Raw genomic sequence first — 13,154 nt, forward strand, 5'->3', positions numbered from 1 at the left:
CTGCATCTTATTGTCAGTGAATGATGGCGGAGCTGGGTGGCTTGTCATCATTCTCGAAAATTCTGAGGCTAGTGAGCTCTCTCTCCCTCTCCCACTCGCCTTATTTTCCTTTTCGCCACTGCGGGGACTTTTTCTAATTTGCAGCTTCCCTTTCCCCGACACACACAGAGAGGAGCTGGTGGCTTGCAGACTGCGTCTGTCTGGAGCTAGAGAGCTAGAGCCAGCCCGTAGAGATAACGCTCCGGGGGAAGGATTCTGCAGCAATCCTCAAAGGCTAGACTTGGGTGGTATCACTGCATATGCACTGGTAATGCTTCGGGGTTTTTTAAATTTTTATTTCATTTTATTTTCAATCCATTTTTCAAAGGATTTGCTTTATGTGGTCTCAAAGTAAAATGCTTTAAAGTTCATTACCGAGCTTCCCAAAAATTCGAGTATTGCATTATTTGTATTACAGATCTCAAGACATAGATTTATTATCTGGATTATAAAGAATGCATTTGCTTACTGGTGAGTTATGATTTTCAATATATAGTTAACAAATCTGTATATGTATTTTTTTTCTTTTGCTTTGTTTCGGTAGATTCTTCAGCTTGTTGTCTCTAACCGAAGAAACATTGATTGGGAACTGCTCATTCAGAAAATTAAAAGGTACCGCATGTTTTGTGTGGATGTTTAAATGAGGGGAAATCAGGGGGGATTTGGAATGTTTTTATTTAAATTAATCTCTCTATGGTTGGTCTTTTATCTGTAAGCCTACGTTGATCATTGTCTATACATGTATGATTTCCCAAGCAGAGAATGCCATTATCCAAGGCTGTTTTGGTTATAAGATGTCTAAGGAATTATGTCTTTTGCCTGGGTTGCAAGTTGTTAACAAATATCAATATGTCTGGCTTATTTTCGGATTTTTATTATTGTAGCAGCTAAAAAAAATATCAAAAATTCTCTATCTTAATGAAAATTCAGTCATTTAAATTTAACAGGAATATACTAAAGTAATGATTTTATCTGAGGGAATCTTGCTAATAAGTGATGTTTTTAAATGGGTAAATGAAATGGCTTGCCCTTCCCAGGTAGAAGGAGCGCTAGAGATGAGAGCCTAAGAATGACTCAGTATTGTTGGGTTTTGTGAATAAAATATTGTAACTTCTTCACTGATGCTCTAGTCTTTAGCACCATATTTAAAGGCTGAGGTTGTTCGTTATTAAATGAACTGATTTTGTATATGCTTTATCGGCATAAGAAAGTAATCCTTCATCTTGCCATGGAAGCAGTTGAATCCATTGATCCTGGGCCTTCTGCCTTACATGAAAAATATTCATTTTCAAATTCAGCATCAGGATGTATACTGATTAGAGATGGCAGTTATGGGCATTACCTTTTGTTTAATTCTTTAAAGTTATCTTTGACTTCATGTCAACAAAAGCTACATTTGTAATTTGCCTTCAAAAAATGGAAGACATTTTCTGCCCTGCTGAGAAGATCAATAACATCGTTTAAATCTTTCTTTGGCTTCACATAGCATTTCCTCTCAAGCTTATCAGCCCAAAATATGTTATGCAGGGAGGTTAGTTTTTTTTATGTACTTTAAAAATAGTTAAAGTTCGATGACTGATCCTGAAATACAAGAAGTCTGTGAGTGTGCACCTGTGAGTGTGAATATTTGTAGCAGTTGAAGGAGACGAATGCATTGTCCTTGTTTAATTTCCCCTGCAGTGTGTAATTATGAGAACCTTAATTTATTCATTCCACAAGCACTTGCTAAGAGCCTTGCCTTTGTGGGTAGGTTTTGTGGGAGAGAGGGAAGGGGCAGATGTCACCACCCTTCCAGAGTGTAGGCAGTATCGCATCATATTTTTGCACAAGAGAATGAATTCATTAAAATAAATCCGTGTGCTCTAAAAAAAGAAACTGCATTTATTTCAGATATTGAGCAAAATCGAATAGACTAGTCTCAGAGATACATGAAATATACTGCATTTTTTTCCTTAGAAATTACTCAGTGGAATCAGGTATGAAATCCCCAGAGAGGACTTACTTTCCTCCTGGATATTGTAAAAACCCTTGGGACTATCCTCTCCTTTCAGGTTCCACTCAGAGTAGGCGAATATGTTTCATATCTGGTGGAAAAAAAAATCTATTTGGCATTTTCCCATCTAATAAAATCCACACAGTATATATTTTATGTGAGAATCTGTTTTCTAATCCCCAGGCTCGTTTAGCAACTCATTATATTAATTTTGAACGATGGGATATTTATGTGAATTGGAAAAGGATGATGTTATTATCTAACCACTAAAAAAATGTATTCAGTATATTGTTAATAGGAACTAATCAGCTCTGTTGAGGTTTATCTGGGTATTGGAGAAGTGGCATATGACCTCACCAAAAGTCTCTTGGTGGCTAAATTTTCTAGGACCATTTTAAATTTATCTAGGGGTGTGTTGACAGATTTTGTGTAATAAACCAGAGTTTATTGAAATAGACCGTTATGGCATCAATTCAGAATTGAATTTGACTTTTGGACTGTGAGTGAGTCAGGGATCTATATCACGGTTTTGCTAATCAAACTTGTTTTGACAATGGTTAATTATTTCACTCATATCTTCAACACATAAAACAGTGCCTGGACCACAGTAGGAGTCCAACAAATATTTATTTAATTATTTGATGGGTAAATGATTCATCAGCATTTTCCCCCATTACTTTTTTGTTCTTGTTTTTCATGAGATTGCACACTATAAAACAGATATTTGGTACTTTTTTTTTTTCCAGTACCCCAAATATTCACTATATGTCTTTAATAATAATTAATTAGATAATACCAGGTAGAAAATCAGGAAAACCATGTGTGAAAATTTCTCCAGCTATATAGAAAAGGATTTTTCCAGTTTTAGGTTAAGATGGAGAGAATTTTTGAAGTGTCCCTTTTCACTTTTATCAGGAAGGGAAAGAAGCCAAACTGCAGCATGAGTTTTGCTTTGTGGATGCTTCCTAAATACTACTCTCAAGCTGGACATTGTTTATTGCTCTTCATGTCTTCAGCCAAGATTTTGCTGCAGCAGAGGGGAGGAGGCCTCTCTCTCTCTCTCCCCCTCTCTCTCCCTCTGTAATACTAGAAATGATGTCATAGTCTTCTTAAATGCTTTGTTGCTCATTATGGACTAGTATGACATCATTTCATAACGTACAAGGAAACTTCTAGAGTCATAATAGTTTTAGAGAATGCTATTTTTTCTTGTTGCCATTTATTTGTATTAATACAACTATAATTTTTTGTTATTAACTATATGCTGGATGATATCCTAAGCCCTTAACTTATGTTATCTTGTTTTTACTCTCTCTACAATCCTGGGAGATGGGTATGGTCTCCATTTTATAGATGAATGAATGGAGACTCCAGCTGGGCAATCAACACAAGTCTGGCCCAAAGTCCTTCAATATTAACCACAACATACTACATTTTTTTTCTAGTAGATTTTTTTGGCTCATAGCCATTGCTTTAATATTTTATTTATGCACATGATATATACTGAAATAAGGTTAAAACAGTATGCCTGCAGATATTTGTTTTTATATACTTAAGTTAGGAGTAAATATATCTTAGAATATGTAACATAATATTCAAACTCTGCTATATATTATATTTTTAATATGTATTTTATATTTAAACTGAAAAACTTTATTCTTTTTTAAGTTAAGGAGGAATATCAGAGATAAATTAGGAAGTTTTAAAACAAATTAATTCATAAAGCACTCCTGTGTCATCATGATGAAGGCGTATTACTAAATAGCGTAATCTATATAAGCATATTAGCCAGAGAATTTGAGTACTAAATAGCATAACTTGATGCCATATTTTGCAAATTTTTTTTTAAAGATTTTATTTATTTATTTGACACAGAGAGAGAGAGAGAGGAATCACAAGTAGGCAGAGAGGCAGGGAGCGGCAGAGGTAGAAGCAGGCTCCCCGCCGAGCAAGGAGCCCAATGTGGGACTCGATCCCAGGACCCTGGGATCATGACCTGAGCCGAAGGCAGACGCTCAACGACTGAGCCACCCAGGTGCCCCTATTTTGCAATTTTTTTTTAAATTGAAATAATAGGGCGCCTGGGTGACTCAGTCGGTTAAGCGTCTGCCTTCGGCTCAGGTCATGATCCCAGGGTCCTGGGATCGAGTCCCGCATGGGGCTCCCTGCTCTGCGGGGAGCCTGCTTCTCCCTCTCCCACTCCCCCTGCTTGTGTTCCCTCTCTCGCAGTGTCTCTCTCTGTCAAATAAATAAATAAAATCTTTAAAAAAAAAAAAAAGAAATAATAGCAGAAGTTCCAAATGACCGAAAAGCAATAAACGAGCAGGGAACAGTATGCAGTGTGCGTACTGTATAGTAGGCAGATACCACATTCAACCTTAAGTATGGCTAACTAAGCCACAAAAATAACTGAGAGCACTAACAATTACACAGATAGGTATTAAGATGCTCTACTTGCAAAGGCTTATATAGAACAGGACACTTGGAGCTCAGTTGGTTGCAGCAGAACAAAACAAAGAAGTAGCCTCAAGGCTCATTGGTACCATAAGAGACACATGAATAATTTCTTAAGGGACTTCATTGCAGGCCAGGAGTACTAACAATTGAGAAGAGACTCAACAGGAAATATTTCACGGAGGATGGGTCTTTTGAGGTGGAGGTTAGGGATGAAAAGACGGATTCAAGGGAGAGAGAATGCATGCACGAGCTCCAGGAAGAACAAACATTAGCAAAGAGACCAAAGAAAGTGAACATGCGTGGAAAGTGTAGACTGATCTCGTTTATATTCTAGAGTGCAGGGCAGAAGAAGGGGGTTCTTATAAGGTAAGGATGGAAATAGTATTCAGTCATACCATATAAAATGGCTAGTATTCTACCCTTTCTGAACTACAAAGTAAGAATCCATTCAGTTCAACCCAATACATGCGAATGGGGACCTTAAATACCAACTTGAGGAAATTATTCAGTATTTGATGAGAAGCTGTTGGGTGTATTTTGCATAGCAGACCACTCTGACCTAAACTCTGTTTTCAGGTGACTTACTTTATCTCTGTGTGTGAGATGGAGTTGTGGGTGAGAATATATTGAAGAAGACATCACTTTGGAAGCTCTCGTAGGATAAGCCAGGAAATAATAAAGGCTCAGAGAGGGTGTTGACAGTGGGCATAAAAAAAGAGGTCATGAAATTGAAAGATGTTTCTGAGCTCAAAGTCATAAGCAGAATATAGCAACTGCTTGATTGGTAGGAGGAATGAAAAACAGAAGGACTCAGTGCTGGCTCTAACATTTGAATTTGATAACTAGAAAAATGAGGGGAGAAAGGTAGCTAAAAGCTGCTTGAGGAAAAAGGCTCTCTTTCATTTGTCTTGCATCCTAGTCTCTTGCAGACTGCCTAGGGCATAGTGGACAGCCAATAAATGCTGACTGAATGAGGGAGGGAATAAAAAGTCAAGGGGCAGGTTTAGGCCATGATGGGCTGGATCTGTAGGCAGACTGGTCTGGTAGATGGCAGATCACATTGGGCAAATACTGAGAAGAGAAATTAGGAGACAGGATGTGAATGACATTACCAAGAGAGAAGAGAAGAGGACCAGAGAGAACACTCTCAGCAGCACCCACATTTAGATTGTAGAATAAGGAATTGACAAAGTTAAAGGAAGAACTCTTTTTTTTTTAAAGCAAGGAAAAAAAGAGGACAGGTGAAATAATAGAAAACAAGGCTAAAATTCAAATTCTGCAGAAAAGTTGAAGAATGAGAATAAGTAAAAGACTGCTCAATATATTATTTACTTCAGTAGTGTTTTCTGTTATAAAAACATAAATCCACATTTTGTAAAATTTGTCAAATTTGGAAGAGTGTAAAGGAAGGAAATAATAGCTATCCATAATTATACAAGCCAGAGACTATGGTTAACACTCTACCTGTTTAGCTTCCTTCCTTCCATCTATTGCATTTAAATTTTCGTAACCAGGATCAAAACAATACAATTTGAATTCTGCCCTTTTTTTCCACTCAGAGTATCTTAAGCATCTCAAAACATTTTGCCACCTGCGTAATATTCTTTTATGAAGACATTGGGTATGTTTGTTTCCTCTTGTTTCCCAGTTTTTTACTATCATATTCATGCTGTAATGGAATGGAATATTTTACTCTCACACGATATTTCACATTATTTCCAAGGGCTATTTCCGAACAACAGAATCGCTGTATTTTATATTGTCATATTTCTGGTCAAATATAATTTGATGGTTTCGAAATTAGCCTCACCTTTCCTCCAACCAAGGGGATCTAGGATGACGTTAGCACCTGACATGCACCAGCCTCTGTGACAGGCGCCAGCCTCTGTGACAGGCACTTTAATTATCACAGTGACCGCAGTGACTCTATACATTCTGTTCTCTCCACTTAAATGGAGAAACAGAGACTGAGACATTTGTGCAAGTTTCAGGGCTAGTTTTGAATCTGGGTCTGACTCCAAACCAGTCAAATTGTGGGGACAGAAGCAAATTCTTGAGAAGTGAATGAGTAAATAAGGATATGAAAGCAATAGGAAAACCTATATAAGAGGTCTAGGACTCAATGTCGGGCAGTGGGACTTTACTGTTAGTAACCTGGGAAGTCCTAAGCTGAAGGGAGGGCACATATAGAAGAGGGGGTGTTAGGTATATAAGCAGAAGAAGGACAACATAGAAAAGTTCCTGAAAGAAAGGAGACAAGGAACACAGATAAGGATTTAGGCTTGGCAAACAAAATTCGTCTGACCTATAGATAAAAGCAAGAGAAAAGAGAGTGAGACTTTTCTAGTGGTAAAGAAAAGATATGGCGGGCCGGGCGGGGGGGGGGCGGGGTGGCTACCTATCACCTGGACTTCATCACAGACTAGAGGAAAATCCACTTATTCATTCCGTGAATATTTATTGAACACCATTTTCACATCCTTTTCCTGCCCTAATGGAACTTTATTTCCGGGCGGGGGGTGGGGATAATCAGTGGGTGAACAAATAAAATTAAAACATTACTCAGGCAGTTATGCAGAGAATGGATGATAAGATGGTAAGAGTAGACACTGGGAGATCAGCTTCTCAAACTTTAAAGCCAAGATCAATCAACTGGGGATCCCATTAAAATGCAGATTCAGAATCATTCGGTGTGAGGAGGGGCCTGAGAGCCTCCATTTGAACAAGCTCCTAGGTAATGTTGATATGGCTAGACAGTGTGCCATGCCTTGATCAGCAAGAGGTTAGGAGGCAGATGTCCAGGCAAGAAAAATTAGAAAGGATTGGAGCAGTCGTTATGAACAAGTCAAACGGGAACCCTTCTTTCTGGGCAGCAACACCACATACTTTCGCACCTCTTTGATGGTGAGAGAACTATCTCTTTCTTTCTGGCCTTTTTCAATTCCAGCCAGTTGTTTTATGAAGATCCATTGAACAAGCCCTAATGAGCTACTGGCATTTCAATCTCTCTGCCTATGCTCCATGTTTACTATGCCATCTAATGAATTCTCGTGGCTCAGGTTTGGGGGTGTGTTTCCGTATAACACTCTGCCAGTTTCTTAACTGCAGCTCTGTTTCCCTGGTTCGTGATTTCTTTGAACTTCTAACCTCCTCTGTGCCTGGGTGTTCAGCACAGTGCCAGCCTGCTAAATTCTCTGTCCCCACCCCCCAACACTTGACAACCCTCCTGTCCCGCTGTGCTTAGTGGCAAAGCTTCTGGGTGTCCACATCTCATCTTCTTGCCACCCAACTCCTCATACAAGCCTTGGGGGACTCTACTTCAAGCCACAGGGGACTCCTGAGTATTGAGGATAGTCTCTGATTTAAGGAATACATTTTTTCCAACAAAATCATTTCTCTTTGGTGGAATGTTTTGGTTGGTGGCAGCAACCTGCATTCCTCGGAGGAGAGAATGTGTGTGTTTGCAGATGATTAGAGTGTTCAAAGGGGCTAAGAGTTCACAAGTAGCCTTGACAGACTGGAGGGATGTTATCTTTCTGCCTCCACTGGAGGGATGTTATCTTTCTGCCTCCACCATGCGGCTCTTAGTCCTCTTCTATAGATGCAAGAACTTAGGAGCATTTACCTGTTTGAGTCCTCCCACACCACACCTTGCAGCTAAAAAATACCTAAGAAAATAAGCAATCAAATAAATATGGCATACTTATCCATCAAGGAAACACCTTAACTGCATATCAAACATTTCTGATGTTCTCACACTTACTAGCATGTCTCCTTTGTTTAAAGGACTGCTTCTATCTCTAGATAGAAGCCATACCTATGACCAGATCTGTGATCTTTGTCACTGTAATTTTGTCATTTGGTGCTTACTTGAACAGCCAGGTAGATGTGAGCAGTGTCAATAGAAACTCTGAATTTAAAATTCCAGTGAAATACTAGTTTTCATATGAACAGAAGTCAACTTAAATTGATAACCATATTTCTTCAAGGAGAACACTTAGGAAGGCACTTGGGGAAAGAAGTCAAGTCACAGGCATCTTTGCATTCACTATGTTGTCTGCTTAGAAATGCCCTTGTGCATGCACCATGTTGAAGCTAAGAAAATGAGTGTTGCGCGTGCGCATGTGCGCGTGCGTGCATGTGTGTGCGTGTGTGGGTGTGTAACTGTAGTCTTTCTATAGTGGACAACACTGGTCTTTGCATAGTCAAACTGGAATTGGTAAAATACCCGGAATTCGAATACCATGCCTATGCTTTTTTGACATTTAGTCAATAGTTAAGAGTCTCAGAGTAGCACAGGGTAACTTCTGGTCTTCTTGACAAATTCTCCTTTTCTCTCTCAAAAAAAAAAGTTTGAATCAGTCCCTTTTTTTGTAGATTCCATTTGGGTCTGCCTCAGATGGTTCGAATTAACCTTCCTTCAGATTCTCTCCTAGTGTTAATGACTTTGGATTATGACTATTTAAAGCAGCCGGATGTTCATTGGTCCACATCTGGCAATTATTAAAACAAAGCTACTCTATTTAACACTTACAGCAAAAATCTATTTCTTTACAATGAATAGGAACTTAAGAGATGAGGTGTCTTTTCAGGAAGATCTTACGTTTTATTTGTAATGTGAACAATGTTTCTACTTTGTGTTCTTTAAAAGTATCTTCCTGTTCATTGTAGGATTTTCTCATGGTAAGATTTCCTGGTTGTATATACAGAATAAGATACAACATGTAGGCATTAAGGATTCTCTCAGTGCCTAAGAGCAGCTAATTAGCATGATTTTGAGCATAGCTGCAGGTGAATCTGTGATATTGTTCTTAAAAACAACTAGACTGCCTTAAATAGTGGGGACAGAAATCCCTAAAGTGATTGACTTTTAAGATTACATTGGTAGTTGAGGAAATATGACATCTAACAATGGAAAAATTTTAAAATGATACAAGAACCCATAGTCCTGAGTCATATTAACGGGTCAAACTGCTAAACTTCCTCTAAAAGGTGGTGGATAGTTCAATACATCATAGGGAAGTAACAAATATAATATATAGTTTAATGTGTGCATGCATTTTTAGTTGTTTCTTATGTTATGCTCACAAAAAAGGCCCACGATGTCGACTTTGGTTTATAAAATTATTGAAATAATCTAACCAGTGAGCAAGTAGCATTTAGACTTTAAGAAAAAAAAATTTCTGTACCACTTTTTAAGTCATACAAAGCATATGACCTCCCAAAGCTCACAGCAATCTCTGGAATGGGAATGGCAGATCTTGTTGTTATATTTATTACAGATGAGAAAACTGAAGTTTGAAGAATGCAAATGACCTACCCAAGTCCCTCCACTAGGAAACGGTAAACCTTTGGCTCATATCCTTGTTCTGACTCTTAAGGCTTTTACTCTCTACTAATATGCAGCCAAAGCAGATAAATGAGTGTATTGTCCCAAATATGGAATATTTTAATAATGCACTGACTTGATTGCTAAAATAAAGAACACATTCCAAGGTAGGCCTGTGTTACTGCTCTGCTCTCCCAAAAGACTCTTGCCCTTTAGATTCCTGGATTAGTATGGCATGGAGCTCAGTAAATATTAGTAAAAATAGCGGTTATTACTGAAAAGGCTTTATACTTTTCAGTATGAAAAAGAGATCAGATTAAATATACCACAGAAATGTAATCTTAATGATTTAAAAAGCATTTGACAGATAAAGAAGAATCCATTGTTTTAAGTTTCACATCCATTGTTTTAAGTTTCACCTTTTAAGCAAGTGGTAAATAACTCAGCAAGAATCTAGGATCACAAAGAAAATGATTAAAGCTTCAGAAAATCAGATCTATGGAGCATCTTTGATTTGTCTATTTTTAGGATAATTGTAAGAACTTATAAAGAATAAGCTGGAAGCTATGGATCCAAGTTCTGATCTCAGCTATAGAAAGGGAAGGGTAGCATATGTAAAAAAAAAAAATTATAACCTCAGAGACCTCAGAGTTAGGGCTGAGATTAGGTGTCTCCAGGCAGACAGCAATAAGACTGGGTCCACTGAGGACTGAGGACATTGTCATTGAGGTAACCTATCTCTTCCTCAAATTCTCCTTTCCGTCATCTTCATCCAGGTTCTCATTATAGCGGCCAGGGTTGCTGAAATGCTTTTATCTTGTCTTCCTGCCCCAAACGCCATCACCCCATTAATCTCCTAGACAAACTGTTACTACAAACTCTTCTTTGGCCCTTGTTTGCTCTCTTGAGTTGTGCTGGCCAGTAAATATGGTAGCAGCTAGCCACATGCAACTATTTAAATCTAAATTAATTAAAAGGAAAAGAATAAAAATTTTACCTCCTTAGTCATACTAACCACATTTCAAGTGCTCCATAGCCACATTACTTTTATAGAAGCATTACCTACTGCAGCCTATTTCCACCATGACATAACTTTCATTGGAGAGGGCTGATCTGGAGCATAACCACACCCCTCACCCAAGCATCCATTGCCTACAGTGACCTCTCCTTATCCCTCACTACCTTGGCACACACCCTCCACTCCACACATTTTTCTCCTCCTCTTCCTCATCACCATTACTACAATTACAATTAAAATATTAATAACCCTTATTTACCTAGTCCATATTATGTGCTAAGTACATACATTTTTAGAATAAGAGAGGGAGAGGAGTGGAGGAAGAAGAAAAAGAACTCTATAGAGTGGGGTTTTTTTTAATCCCCATTTCACAGAAGAGGTTTAGTGAAGTCAAGTATATTTCCCAAAGATAAAGAGGTTATTATTAGTGGAGCTTAAAGAAAAACCCAGGTCTATCTGGCCCCATAGCCATAGCATTTTACTCTGAGCCAGTGATTCTTAACCAGGGACAATTTGCCCCTTCTGCCAGGGGTCATTTGGATTGAAATTATATCTTTTTAACTCAGAGAAACTTTCCTCTGGCTTTCTTTTTCTTGCTATCCCTGCCTCTGTTCTATATTAAGGAGATCCCTATTGATAAATGTTGGACTTACTGGATTGTTCTGTTTTAGCTCCTTTTTCACATATTTTTAAAATCTCTTTTTCACTTTTTCTACATTCAATGAGTTTTTTCTTATCAGCTGAATTATTATTTGCCTCTAGCCCTGCCAGTTCTATTTTTAATTAATTCACGAACTACCTATTTGGGAAATCATATATTAATTTCCAGGAACATTTTCTTATCCTCTAATCGATACTTTTCTAAAATTCATTTTTGGAAGGAAGTTCATTTTAAAGTATGCAATATTTCTCTCTGAGAAAGATAATTGTAAATTCCCTTGTTCCCTGAATCGTCTCTATTTCCTCAGGAGTCATTTTAAAAATATTTTTCTTGTTCATGCTGCTGGTTTTTCTCAAACGTCTTGATTTGGAGGATTTGGGGGTTTTTGTTTTTATGTATGAAGACCTAAGCTGAGGATGATAGGTAGCTGCTGCCAGTTTCCTCTGCAGTCATGCAGATCTGCACCTCCAATCACCAGGACAGCTGCCTACAGGTTCTGGATAAGTGGGCAGAGTCTCGGGAAGCAGATATCCCAGGAGGAGCATGGAGACGCAACTGGCAAGTGAGCAGGTTAGGATCCCTACAATTGTTTCAGTTCTGCATAGATTTATCTATACTAGATGTGGTTCCCAAACTAATCACTTTCTTTCATTAAAGGCTAGTTCTTATTTTCACCGTTGGGGGCAAAAGCTTCTCCTGTCACTAAAAATGTAGCAAGGAGGAAGAAGAATAGAAAGGGTCCCAATTGTTATGAATATGTTTCCTTTTTAAAAAAAACTTTTAAAATTTATTTATTTAGAGAGAGAGTGTGCGAGCAGGGGGAAGGGACAGAGAGAGAGAGAGAGAGAATCTCAAGTAGACTCTGCGCTGAGCCTGGAGCCAATGCAGGCTGGATCTCAAGAGATCATGACCTGAACCGAAATCAAGAGTAGGACACTTAACTGACTGAGCCACCCAGGCGCTCCCTGAATACATTTCTTAATGAATTGCTATGATAGTCTCAGCCTCCTTGGACCCTGTATTTGAAAACTCTAAGCTTGGGATTTCTCCAGGTTCCCTTGCGATGGACCTACTGTTAACTTAGGGCCTCCTTGCAGCAGTTTTCTTTCTTTCTCCATCTATATTCTGACTTCTAGGATATCTTCAAAATTTTTTGTTAGGGTTACATTCTTTTTCAACATTTTTATTACTTTAATAATAATTAGGAGAAAGGAGACATGTGTGTGATAACTTCTCCATTACCATTCTTTACTATGAATTTTTATAGCATCGATCTAAGTTTGTACTCTTTGTACTTACTATTCCAGTGTTCTATCTTTCCTATTTACTAGTTAGTTGGAAAAATTACTTCCCTTTCCTGGGCCTTTTGTTTTCTGTAAAATAAAGATCACATCTGATTTTCAGAGTTGAGATGGAACATAGGAATGCATGTTGAAAGCTGTACCATAGAATATAAATGTAAGCTATCTTTATATATAAGACGTTGTCATAGGTCCAGAGTAACAAATAATGCAAACGTGGAGAATAGCCATGGTTACAAGAAAACCCTTTGCCTGTGCATTAGGAAATGCAAGTGATGCCAACTTGAGACTAGAATAAAACTCTACCAAAAAAAAAAAAAAAAAAGAATAAAACTCTACCTGCAATGCAAAAGAAC

At 38.1% G+C, this 13,154-nt stretch overlaps 1 protein-coding gene across 6 annotated transcripts in view; it reads left to right on the forward strand.

Moving 5' to 3' along the window:
• The window catches only part of MAP2 (microtubule associated protein 2), a 280,194-nt gene that overhangs the window by 137,120 nt on the left and 129,920 nt on the right, over positions 1-13,154 (forward strand). For all 6 annotated transcript variants that reach the window (XM_064586996.1, XM_064586997.1, XM_064586998.1 and 3 more), the window contains exon 3: positions 584-651. The gene's annotated coding sequence lies outside the window, so the exon portion shown is untranslated. The remainder of the gene's footprint in view (positions 1-583; positions 652-13,154) is intronic.

Source organism: Mirounga angustirostris, unplaced genomic scaffold, assembly GCF_029215605.1.
Source record: "Mirounga angustirostris isolate CCGP_5_RB_7025 unplaced genomic scaffold, mMirAng1.0.hap1 SCAF_3, whole genome shotgun sequence".
Taxonomy (NCBI): domain Eukaryota; kingdom Metazoa; phylum Chordata; class Mammalia; order Carnivora; family Phocidae; genus Mirounga; species Mirounga angustirostris.